Here is an 11,213-nt window from a genome sequence, read left to right on the forward strand (position 1 = left end):
GGCCAGAGGAAAGGGTTAAGGCCTTGGAGTCAGGAGGTCTCAGTTTGAGTCCTGGTTCTGCCACTTGCCAGCCGTGTGTGTGACCGTGGGCCAGCCACCCACCCCTCTGAGGCTCTCACCTCCTATCTTTCTAGAGGACCAACAAAGACACAGGGCTGATAGCTGGTGGTGAGCCTCGTGGTGCTCTTTCACCTGCCTGGCGCTTCTCACTTGCCCTCCAAAGGCTGCCTGCTGCCCTTCTGTTCCCAGAACTGGTTGCCTGTTGTGGTCACCTCAGTAAAGTTCCAAGTTTGCATCTTCATCTTGGAAGGAGGAAGAAGCACTAGGCTGATAATGTCCCACCAGCAGCTGATATTAAGGGAGTACATCTCACCAAAGAGATCAGGCACTTGGCAGTAATGTTGAAAAGCATTGTTCCCTGAAGGTGCCTATACCACCTTTATGAAAATAATAGGAACAGCAACAACAGGCCACTACCATTTCTTTCTTTTCTTTTTTTCTTTAAATTATACTTTAAGTTCTGGGATACACGTGCAGAACGTGCAGATTTGTTACATAGGTATACATGTGCCATGGTGGTTTGCTGCACCCATTAACCCGTCGTCTACATTAGGTATTTCTCCTAATGCTCTCCCTCCCCTAGTCCCCCTCCCGGCAACAGGTCCCAGTGTGTGATGTTCCCCTCCCTGTATCCATGTGTTCTCATTGTTCAACTCTCACTTGTGAGTGGGAACATGTGGTGTTTGGTTTTCTGTTCCTGTGTTACTTTGCTGAGAATGATGGTTTCCAGCTTCATCCATGTCCCTGCAAACGACATAAATGCATCCTTTTTTATGGCTGCATAGTATTCCATATGTGCCACATTTTCTTTATCCACTCTATCATTGATGGGCATTTGGGTTAGTTCCAAGTCTTTGCTATTGTGAACAGTGCTGCCATAAACATATGTGTGCATGTGTCTTTATAGTAGAATGATTTATAATCCTTCGGGTATCTACCCAGTAATGGGATTGCTGGGTCAAGTGGTATTTCTGGTTCTAGATCCTTGAGGAATCGCCACACTGTCTTCCACAATGGTTGAACTACTTTACACTCCCACCATTACTATTCCTTAAGCATTTATTCCAGGGCGACGTGAATTATCAAATCCTCAGGATACCACTCTGAGGGAAGTGCTCTGGTTATTCCCATTTTATAGAAGAAATAGAAGCTTAACAAGGTAGGATAATTTGCCCAAGGCCAAGCAGCTCCTCAGGGGCGTCGTGTATGGTTGATCATGTTGTGCACTGCATGAGGAAACTCCACCTAAGAAGATGTCATTTACATTGTAGAAAAATACTAACGTGTATCACAGCACGCAGTGAGCACAGAGCTTCCAGGCCTCTGAGGCATGTCCTAGAGCAACCGGTCCTTCCTAAACCCACCCCAACACCATGACCAGGCTTCTACTCAGGAGTGTAGGAGTCACACACTCACTGATGCACACGGGAGTGTAGTTGTGCCAGGTTCTGACTGTGTCCCAGTCATCTTCTGAGGTTGCTTCTCTCATTGCTGTAGCTCTTAGTGGCCCCATTCACATCCTGTACCAGACTTGGAGTTGGCTACGATTGCCTTTTGGGGAAGGATAGGGCAGGTGCACGTTGGTTGTTGGCAGGGGCCTGAGAGAAATGGGCTATCTGTATACACAAAGCTGGGCCTGATTCCTAATCAGATGCTTTCTTACCCCGAGATCCCCAAAAAGCAGAGCCAAAGGAGAAGCTCATGTGTGAGCATCTCACAAGCAGTGTGAGCCCAAGGAGCAGAAGTGAGGGATGGGAGCTGAATGAGCTTCCTGTGGCTGCTGTAACAAATTATTAGAAACCTCGTGGCTTAGAAGGACACACACTTGTTCTTTTACAGTTTACTCATGGTCACATGTCCCAAATTAGTTTCACTGGGTTGAAATCAAGGTGTCGGCAGGGCCTTGCTCTCTCTGGAGACCATGGGGGAGAATCCACTTCCTTGCTGTTTCCAACTTCTGGAGCTACATTCCTTGCATTTCTTGGTATGTGGCCTCTTTCTCCATCTTCACAGTCCATGGCACTGGATCTTATTCCATCCTCACTTTGCCTTCTTCTATAATTTCATTTCCCCCGCCTTCCTCTTATGACACCTGTGATTACATTTAGAGCCTGCCGGCTAAGCTGGGATAATCTCCCCATCAAGATTCTTAATACAATCACATCTGCGAAATGTGATTGAACCTCCCCTTGCCAGTAGGTAACAATCACAGTACCAGGAATTAGGACCTGGTTCTCTTTGGGGGCCGTTATTCAGCCTACCATGGAGTGAAGAGGGGAGGGAGAGGAGAGCCAAGATAAGGACGCATTTTCTGCTTGGCTGCTCTTACGGGAGACTGGTTGCTTGATTCTCTGGGGCCACCAAGAAGCTGTATGAAATGTTTTCATCTCAGAACTGCCTCTGGGGAACAGTGGGCAGTGGGAAAGGAGGAAGTATCGTTCCACGGCTTCTACCCCTGTTGGTCAAAGGTTCACCCCCTGGGGCATCCATACTCCCACAGCTGTGGATTGTGCCCAGGTGGATGCTTGGGGTCTCCCACCTGGAGGAGGAGATGAGACCAGTGGGCGCCACTAGGCTGCACCACTGGCCAGGGCCCCCATGGAGCTGCCCATCAGAGCAGAGGCTGGAATAAGTACAGATAAGTAAGGCCCAGAGGGCCTGAAAGGGGTGCAAAAGAGGTGTCCAACACAGGTGCCTGTGCTCTGTCTACAGGTACAAAAAATAAGTCTGAATTAAGGGATCATGCATGGTTCATGTAAATTTAAGTGGGATGCTACTAATCAAACCCCAGGTCCCAGGGCCCTTGCTCCTGCCCCCTTCCCCCCCACTTCCTGTTGCCTCCCTGTCCTTTACACAGGTGGGGGCATCTTGTGGGGCCATCTGTGGTCAGTTCTCTAACACAGCCAGAGAGGCCACCTCCCTCATCCCCCTTCCCTGCCACATAATGCGCTTCTGGGTGTGCTTTAAATTGTTTTACCCTGGCCGGGCAAGGTGGTTCACGCCTGTACTCCCACCACTTTGGGAGGCCAAGGAGGGTGGATCACCTGAAGTCAGGAGTTCGAGACCAGCCTGGCCAACATAGTGAAACCTCATCTCTCCCAAAAAATACAAAAGTAGCTGGATATGGTGGCGCGTGTCTGTAATCCCAGCTATTCGGAAGGCCGAGGCAGGAGAATCGCTTGAACCCGGGAGGTGGAGGTTGCAGTGAGTTGAGATCGCACCATTGCACTCCAGCCTGGGGAACAAGAGCAAAATCTCTGTCTCTAAATAAATAAATAATAAATAGTTTTACCCCATTCCCAGTTTCTTTTACCTTGAAGAAAAGTTGTTGACGTCCTGTTTTGTTTTTGTTTTTAATCTGCCTCCGTGTCCCCCCAGGCAACAGCCCTGCAGCATTTGGGAGGCAGAACCAAATCCTAAATCCAGATCTGTTCATTGCAAAACCCAAAGGAAACCACAAACTCCACCACTCGCTTACAGTTCCTAAGGAGCCAAGGGGAACAGGGGAAGGTTTGCCTCATTCTCTGATCCGGGTCCCGCACGCCCACACATCAACACGTCTGGCAAAGAGGAGAGAAGCCCCAGGAATAAAATGAAGACTTTTGGAGAGGAGTGGGTGCTTCATGGAGAAGAGCAGAACTGGTAGAACTGGCATCGTGGGCAGCATCGGGGAGCTGGGTGGTGCTGGGGTGTGGGTTTGAGTGAGTGGGGAAGGTTTGGGGAACCCCGAAAGGAACTGAGCTCAGTGGGTACAATTTCGGGAGAGGTAAGTGCTCCTAGCCTCAGAGATGGGAAGCCCAGGGCAATGGCCTCTGAAGTTCTTTCCCTCTGACCCTATGGGACCAGGGTAAAGTTCAGGCCTAAAGAGGTCTCCAGGCCGGGTCTTTCTGACTCATCTGCCCCTGCACGCCCGTCTCTTGAAGCCATTCGGATACGTTCATATGAACTTCTGTCCTCATTCCCATGTGGCTGCTGCTGCCCTTATTCCCGACTCCATCTTAGCTTATGACCACCTCCGTCTTGCAGTTCCGGGCACGGAGTGTATTTCTGCTCTCTCCTGACTCTCGGAAGCTCCCTCCAGGACTCCAGCATGTCTTCGTTCTATCCCTTGCACCTGGTGGCACGTCTCCCTGGCGAGCCCTTCAGGTCTTCATCCTGTGTCTCACTCCACAGTGAGGTGATTCAGGCACTTCCAGCAGGTTCTACGTAGAGAAGATTCTGATGCTCCAGACAGGCTGAGCCTGACCCTACCAGTCCCACGGCCCGACCTGACCCTGGCCTTGACCTTGACCTGAGTCTCAGTCCTGTCCCAGACTTAGCCCAATGCTCCCGTCAGCCTCATCCCTCAACTCTGCCCCAAAGGTGCATTTACCCCAGACAGTTCCAGCCCCTGTCCCAGGCTGAGCCCCAAATAATCCCAGATTGTCCCTCAACCTAATCTGGCCAGAAATGGCCCTTTAATATAGCTCAGCCCTCCCACTTCGGCAGCTCAGCTCCCATACCATGTGCCTCGGTGGGCCAATGTATTGAGACCATTAGGGCCACACAGTACAAAGACCACCTCTCTTGGGCCTGAGTCCACGTTTTTTCACTTACCAGCGATGTCACCTTAGGCTAAGTTCCAAGAGGCACCTTCTGGGCCCCAGTGTCCTTTTCTTACCACAAACGGCTATGACAAGGGTTCTGTAACCCGGCGCCTGGGAGTCCTGTGTACACTGTGGGATACCGCAGGGCTTCATATCCAGGGGTACTTGGGGACTGGGCTTTCTGTCTCTCCCCGGCCAGAAAGGGCAGTTCTTTTCCCAACACGGCAGGTATGCTAGGCCTTTCACAAATCCCCGACCTGCCGGCAGGATGTTTGAACAAGGCTCCTGCAACAGCCTTGGCCCTGGTGCCATCAGCCGACCTAGTTTTATTTCAGTTTCCTTGAAAGAAAATGTTATCCCAGTCCGCTCTGTGTAGTCTGACAAATGCGTTTCTTTATTAGGGTGAACCCAGCCCCGGGATGCAGCAGAGCAGGTCACGTGCTGGCAGGGTTGCCATGGAAATTATTCACTTTTATTGAATTATTCATTTGCGGCGTCCACCTAGAATGTCCCCTCAGGCTCACAGTGGTGACAGACAGACACTTGGACAGAGAGATGTGTGGCCAAGGGCCCCTCGGCACGTCAGCATCTCTCCCAAGAGCCGCCTCCTGACGGGGGCAGAGCGGAGAACTCTGAGTCTGAGACCCTGGATCCCCTCCCTGTCTTTGTTCAGGGGGCGGTGGCTCTACAGGGATTTAGTGTGCACACTCTGGCTCCAGACTGCCTGGGTTCGAGTCTCCTCTCTCCCTCTTCTATTTCCTCTACTGGAAGGTGGGAATAGGAAGGTACCCACCTCTCCGGGTTGTTATTACATTTGAGACTCAAAAATATCTAAAACACAAATAGTAATGTTGGCTTTTATTATTTATTATTTATTTATTTATTTTTACCAAGTATGTGATTATGGTCTCAGTTTCCCCCATCTGTACAATGAAGATAACTGACCAGATAATCCCTAAGGAAGCCTCCAGCTCTGATACTGCCTGCCATTGACAATGAAGCCAAATGGCATCGTCTTGCCTGGATTCTGAAGCTTCTCAGGGACACAGAATCCATTTTCTCCAGTAGACGTTGTCTTCTTCCCAATGGGGGGTCACAGGTCACGGTTGTAAAGTGAGTGTGTGTTAAAGACTCAAACAGGCGGCCAGGCGTGGTGGCTCATGCCTGTAATCCTAGCACTTTGGGAGGCCGAGGCGGGCAGACTGCCTGAGCTCAGGAGTTCGAGACCAGCGTGGGCAACACAGTGAAACCCCATCTCTACTAAAATACAAAAAGTTAGCCAGGTGTGGTGGCACGTGCCTGTGGTCCCAGCTACGCCGGAGGCTGAGGCAGGAGAATCGCTTGAACCCGGGAGGCGGAGGTTGCAGTGAGCCGAGGTTGCGCCTCTGCACTCCAGCCTGAGCAACAGAGCGAGACTCTGTTTTCAAGAAAAAAAAAAAAAGAAAGAAAGAAAGACTCAGGTCCGGTCCCGATTTCAAAGTCAGAGGAAGGATGAGTTCTGCTTCCTTCAACTCTCCCAGGCTAGGAGGGGGGTGTGATGTGGCACCAATGTGCCTGGCGTATCGGGCAACTTTTACTGAAATGACCTCCACCGTCTGCAACTTGAAGGGCTTGTTGGCGCGTGCTGGCATCGCTTCGAACAACTGATTCTCGGTAGAATGAAGAAAGATCAGCAACGGAATGTTCGCGTGGTTATTTGTTTTGTATTCTAAACCGAAACCAGTTTTTAAAGTGACCACCTCAACAGATGTGTGAAGATATAAATAGAGGGAGGATGTTATCACAGAAGCTTTGGAAATCACCTAAATGCCCACTAGGAGAGCAGTGGCTGTATACACTGCTAATTCCTTTCCAATCATTTACCACGTAGACATGAAGAGGGAGCGAGACGTATACCTACTGACAAACCTAGATGCATAAGACCCAGGACCGAGTAAAAAGAGATGTAAAACAGCAAGTGCTATAAAATGTTGTTTAAATCAAGCCTATAAACATAAATACATAGCCCAGGTGTTTAGGGCCAGCCTGGAGCTTTAGATCTAGAAAAGCTTGGCTTGTAACTCCCATCCACAAACTGGGGAAACCCATGATCCCCATATTTTTGGGAATTCCTGAAGGAATTTTCTTGACAGGGTCACATCTGGATTCTCTAGCACCTGGCTACCCTCCCCACCCCACCCCCATTCTGCTGAATTAGCTCAAGGTCAGGATTGTGTGACTGTCTCGTGTTCCAATTTTCCTTCCACACCACGACTGCTCACATATAGATCCAGCCCTTTCCTTACTGTCTCCCCGCAGAACACTCATACTGGGTCTGTGTGTGTCAGAAGCATTCTTGAAGGCTTGGGGAAGCCCGTTGAAGGCTTTTCACAGCAACAAAGCAAGCGCCTTGAAATTCAGTCATTAGGTGCCCCTGCTTTGCAAATGTCCCCTGACCACTCCCATGCCCAGGGCCCCAGCCTCCTGCTGGGATGCGCTTTGGTCCTTTATTTTTCTTTCTATTTTCAGCTCTATTGCTCTCCCTCTAGCGCTTGATTGGCCCTGGGAGCGCCAAGCTCCTCTCACTTTATGAAGCAGAGCAATTCAGTTGCTTGTCTGCCTCACCCCCACATTTGGATCTAGGCCACTCTTGCAGGTATCAAAACCCGTGGAGGGGCTCAGGGTCAGCTTCCAACCGGCTCTGCACTAAACAGAACTTGCCCTCATTAGAGAGTTGTTGGGGTTGTAAATAGCAACGTACCACACACACACACACACACACACACACATCAGTCTGGAATTGTGTTCACCAAAACGTTAACAGCGGTTATTTCTGAGTAATGATATTTTGGGTAATTTTTAGCCTAAAATTGTATTTTTGTATTATATATTTCTTTATATAGTTTTGTATTATTTGAATTTTCTAAAATGAGCATACGTTAGCTTCCCAGTCTGAGCAGGGAGCAGAGGAAGCAATTTTGGGGGAAGACAATATCCTCTGCGACGCAGAAGCCCACTCAAGTTCCCCCTCTTCCCCCACGTGGTCCACGAGCACATCCCTGTAATGCCCACGCCTCAGTCAGTCACTGCCCAGGCCCTGCTCTGACTCTCTCAGCACCCTCCCACCCGTCACTGCCGAACCCTGCTCCAACTCTCTCAGCACCCTCCCACCTGTCACTGCCGACCCCTGCTCCAACTCTCTCAGCACCCTCCCACCTGTCACTGCCGACCCCTGCTCCAACTCTCTCAGCACCCTCCCACCCGCCACCGCCGAACCCCTGCCCAACTCTCAGCACCCTCCCACCTGTCACCGCCGCACCCCTGCCCAACTCTCAGCACCCTCCCCACCCGTCACCGCCTGCGCCCCTGCCTCTCTGACTCTCTCAGCACCCTCCCACCTGTCCCAGCTGTGGTGCCACAGAGGCTGGCAGGCAGCTCACCCAGACCTCTCAGGAGTCCAGCAGAAACTGACTTCCCACATACTCTGCTCACAGCCATTAGGAGAGCAACCATGGCAAGGGCGCAGAGAGCCAGTGAGGCCTGGGCTATTTTGAGAGCACCCCTCCCCTGCCCATTTTTGCAGAAATGATTGAACGAAGTGAGCCACACATAGGATTGACTGGAATTACCAGGAGCAGGGCTCAACATCCTACATCACCTTGTGAACAGAGCCTTGGCCTCTGGAGAAGGGGTGCGGAGCTGGAGGGAGGAGGAGTATCCAGGAGGCCTGGGGATCACGTCCAACACCACCCCCTTCAACAGATGCATCCTGTATCACTACTGGTACAGTGTGTTTTGATTGATATGTCACCACTGCTCTCTTGGTGAAGGGACGGGAGATGGGTAAAGTTGCTTTTGTTGCCAAGAAACTCATGAAAGTCAACTCATGCTCAAGAAGAGAACATGTAGGTTCATTTACGAGTAGTGAGGCTCGAGATTTAGGAGAAGAGGTTTCAGACTCCCCTGCTGCCCCACCCCCAATCTGGCCTGGATTTCTGCCCAAAGACCTGTTTGAGGCCAATATGAATCATGTAATAGGAAGAGGATTTTAAATCCATTCCCCATGGTGCCTGGCACTAAGCCAGCCACTGTAGGCACTCAACACCCTTTTGTCAAATCAAGCTCTTACGGAATCACTCTTCCCTCTCTTTAAAACCACCATTCATCGAGAGCCTTTCGTGGAGTGGGCACCATGCCATGTGCTTTACTTATGTCATAGCCCATTAAACCATCACACTAGGGCTGCAAGGTAAAGTGTTATTGCTTATTTTTTTATAGATGAGGAAACTGCATCTCACAGCGATGAACATAAGTAACTAGCCAAGGGTCCCACAGTCCATTAGTCAGCTATTGTGGCAGTAACGCTATGCAACACACACTGTCTGCAGACTGAGGAGATGGTAACAAGCACTTACTTCCCACTGACAGCTGTGGCTCGCATGGGCTGGGCTCCAGGCTGTGGGTTGGGCTGTTTCAAGGAGCTCATTCTCCTGGGACCAGTGGTTACCCACTCCATTCCTTTCATGGCAGATGGCTGAAGAGCCAGATTCCAAGCCAAGACATGCAAATATGGAACAGTTTGTTGGCCAAAACCCACATCTGTGGGACAGGGAAAGATATTTCACCTCTTCTATTGAGAGATCTTGTAAGGTTGCATTGCAAAGGGTATGGATGTGTCATTCTGACACCAGGAGTCAAGAAATGGAAGCTGAGATACCATTTGTAGACATAGCTAGTGGAGAGGTGAAGCCAGGTTCACACTGAGAGCCTTGCAATGCTAACACCCACTTTCAGTCACACCACGTCCCTTCCTCTGTCCCCTCTGTGAGTGACACACTGAGCTCAAGTCTCAAGATGTAGGTAGCACGGATAAAGGACCCTGGAAGGCTTAGCAGACCTCAGGAGAAAATCGGGCCTACGACGCTTGCCTGGTGCATTTGCTGCGGTGGTAGTTACTCTCGGAGACGACAGCTGTGAACCTTTGAAGACTGGGTGGGGAGCCAAGGAGAGAAACTGCTCCCTCCATTGGAACCAGATTCAGCAGCAATGCTTGCTCCCCACCCACTCGAGGCCAATGAAACTGTTTATTCATCTCCAGCTTCTGTCATGAGGGTGCCCCAACATCTAAGATAGGGTGGCTTCTGCATTTTGGGACAGCATTCCCCGCAATAGTTCATGCAGTGAACCCCCAAGATCTTATCAGTGAGCTTCAACCCCTGGAACATTAGTGGGGGATAGCACTATTAATATCTGGGGGGCAGTTTACTTCCAACATATGGAGCTCAAGATACCCTAAACTGGACTTGGCAGTCACAGGGAATAGCCAGTGTCCTGGGTGTAGGATCTGAGGCCCTGACTTCCAGTCTCGGCTCTGAGGCTCATCTCTGGGCCTTGACTTCCCTGCTGCTGAAATGGGGCTGAGATAGAGCCTGCGTCCAAAGCCTTTCCCAGCCCAGCAGCTTCCGGTCCCAGGAAGCCAGCGTACTGCCGGGGCGTTCTAGACTCAGTGTTCATCTGTGTGGTGCTCTTGTCTCCCCAATTTCACCTATCCTTGTCACATACAGTCCAGAGCCCTTAGACTTCTGGAAGAAAACAGGGTAATTGGGAGGTTGGATGACTGCGGGCAGGGGGCTTGTTACTCGGTCTCCTCAGGCTGCAAGCAGGGCTGAAGCTGGATTGCTCAGTCTGCGTGGGGCTCAGAGCTGGGGTGGGGTCTGGGGCTTCCCCACAAAGCCCACATCAGGCTTGGATTGGAGAGCCCGTGAGGGAAACCAGTGGATGTGTGAGCCCAGGAGGCAGAACAAGGGGTATAGCTCTGGCTACTCCAAGTGGGAGCCATAGACCAGCGGCAGGAGCCTCACCTGGGAACATGTTAAGAATGCAGACTCCTGGCCGGGAGCAGTGGCTCACGCCTGTAATCCCAGCACTTTGGGAGGCTGAGGTGCGTGGATCATTTGAGGTCAGGAGTTCGAGACCAGCCTGGCTAACATGGTGAAACCCTGTCTCTACTAAAAATACAAAAAAAAAAAAAAAAATTTGCCGGGTGTGGTGGCAGGTGCCTGTAATCCCAGCTACTCGGGAGGCTGAGGCAGGAGAATCACTTGAACCTGGGAGGCGGAGGTTGCTGTGAGCCAAGGCCATGCCACTGAACTCCAGCCTGGCAACAGAGGGAGACTCTGTCTCAAAAAAAAAGCAGACTCTCAGGCCCCTCCTAGCACCCCTAAATCAGCACTGAACAAGGTCCCCAGGTGAGTTGTGTGCACCTTGCAGTTTGAGAAGTGCTGGCGTAGCAGATGCCGAGATCTACCCTGACTCCCTCGCCTTTGCCATTTCCCCTGCGCACTGGCTCCTGGATCGCCTTCACTCGCAGCAGTCCACACCTGTGATTATCTGCCAGAGGGCTGTCCTCAGGCTGCTGGAGACCCCTTTGCCTGTAGCACCAAGAGCCAGAGGGCTTGGAAATTTACATCCACCCAGGGGCAGCCCTTAACCCAGAGGTTCCAGAACTTTCATACTTCATGAAGCCCTTGGAAACTCAGTAATTTCTCACAGCACTCATTCCTAGGCAAAAACAAAACAAAACAAAAC

The sequence above is a fragment of the Papio anubis genome, chromosome 17 (assembly GCF_008728515.1).
Source record: "Papio anubis isolate 15944 chromosome 17, Panubis1.0, whole genome shotgun sequence".
In the NCBI taxonomy this organism is placed as follows: domain Eukaryota; kingdom Metazoa; phylum Chordata; class Mammalia; order Primates; family Cercopithecidae; genus Papio; species Papio anubis.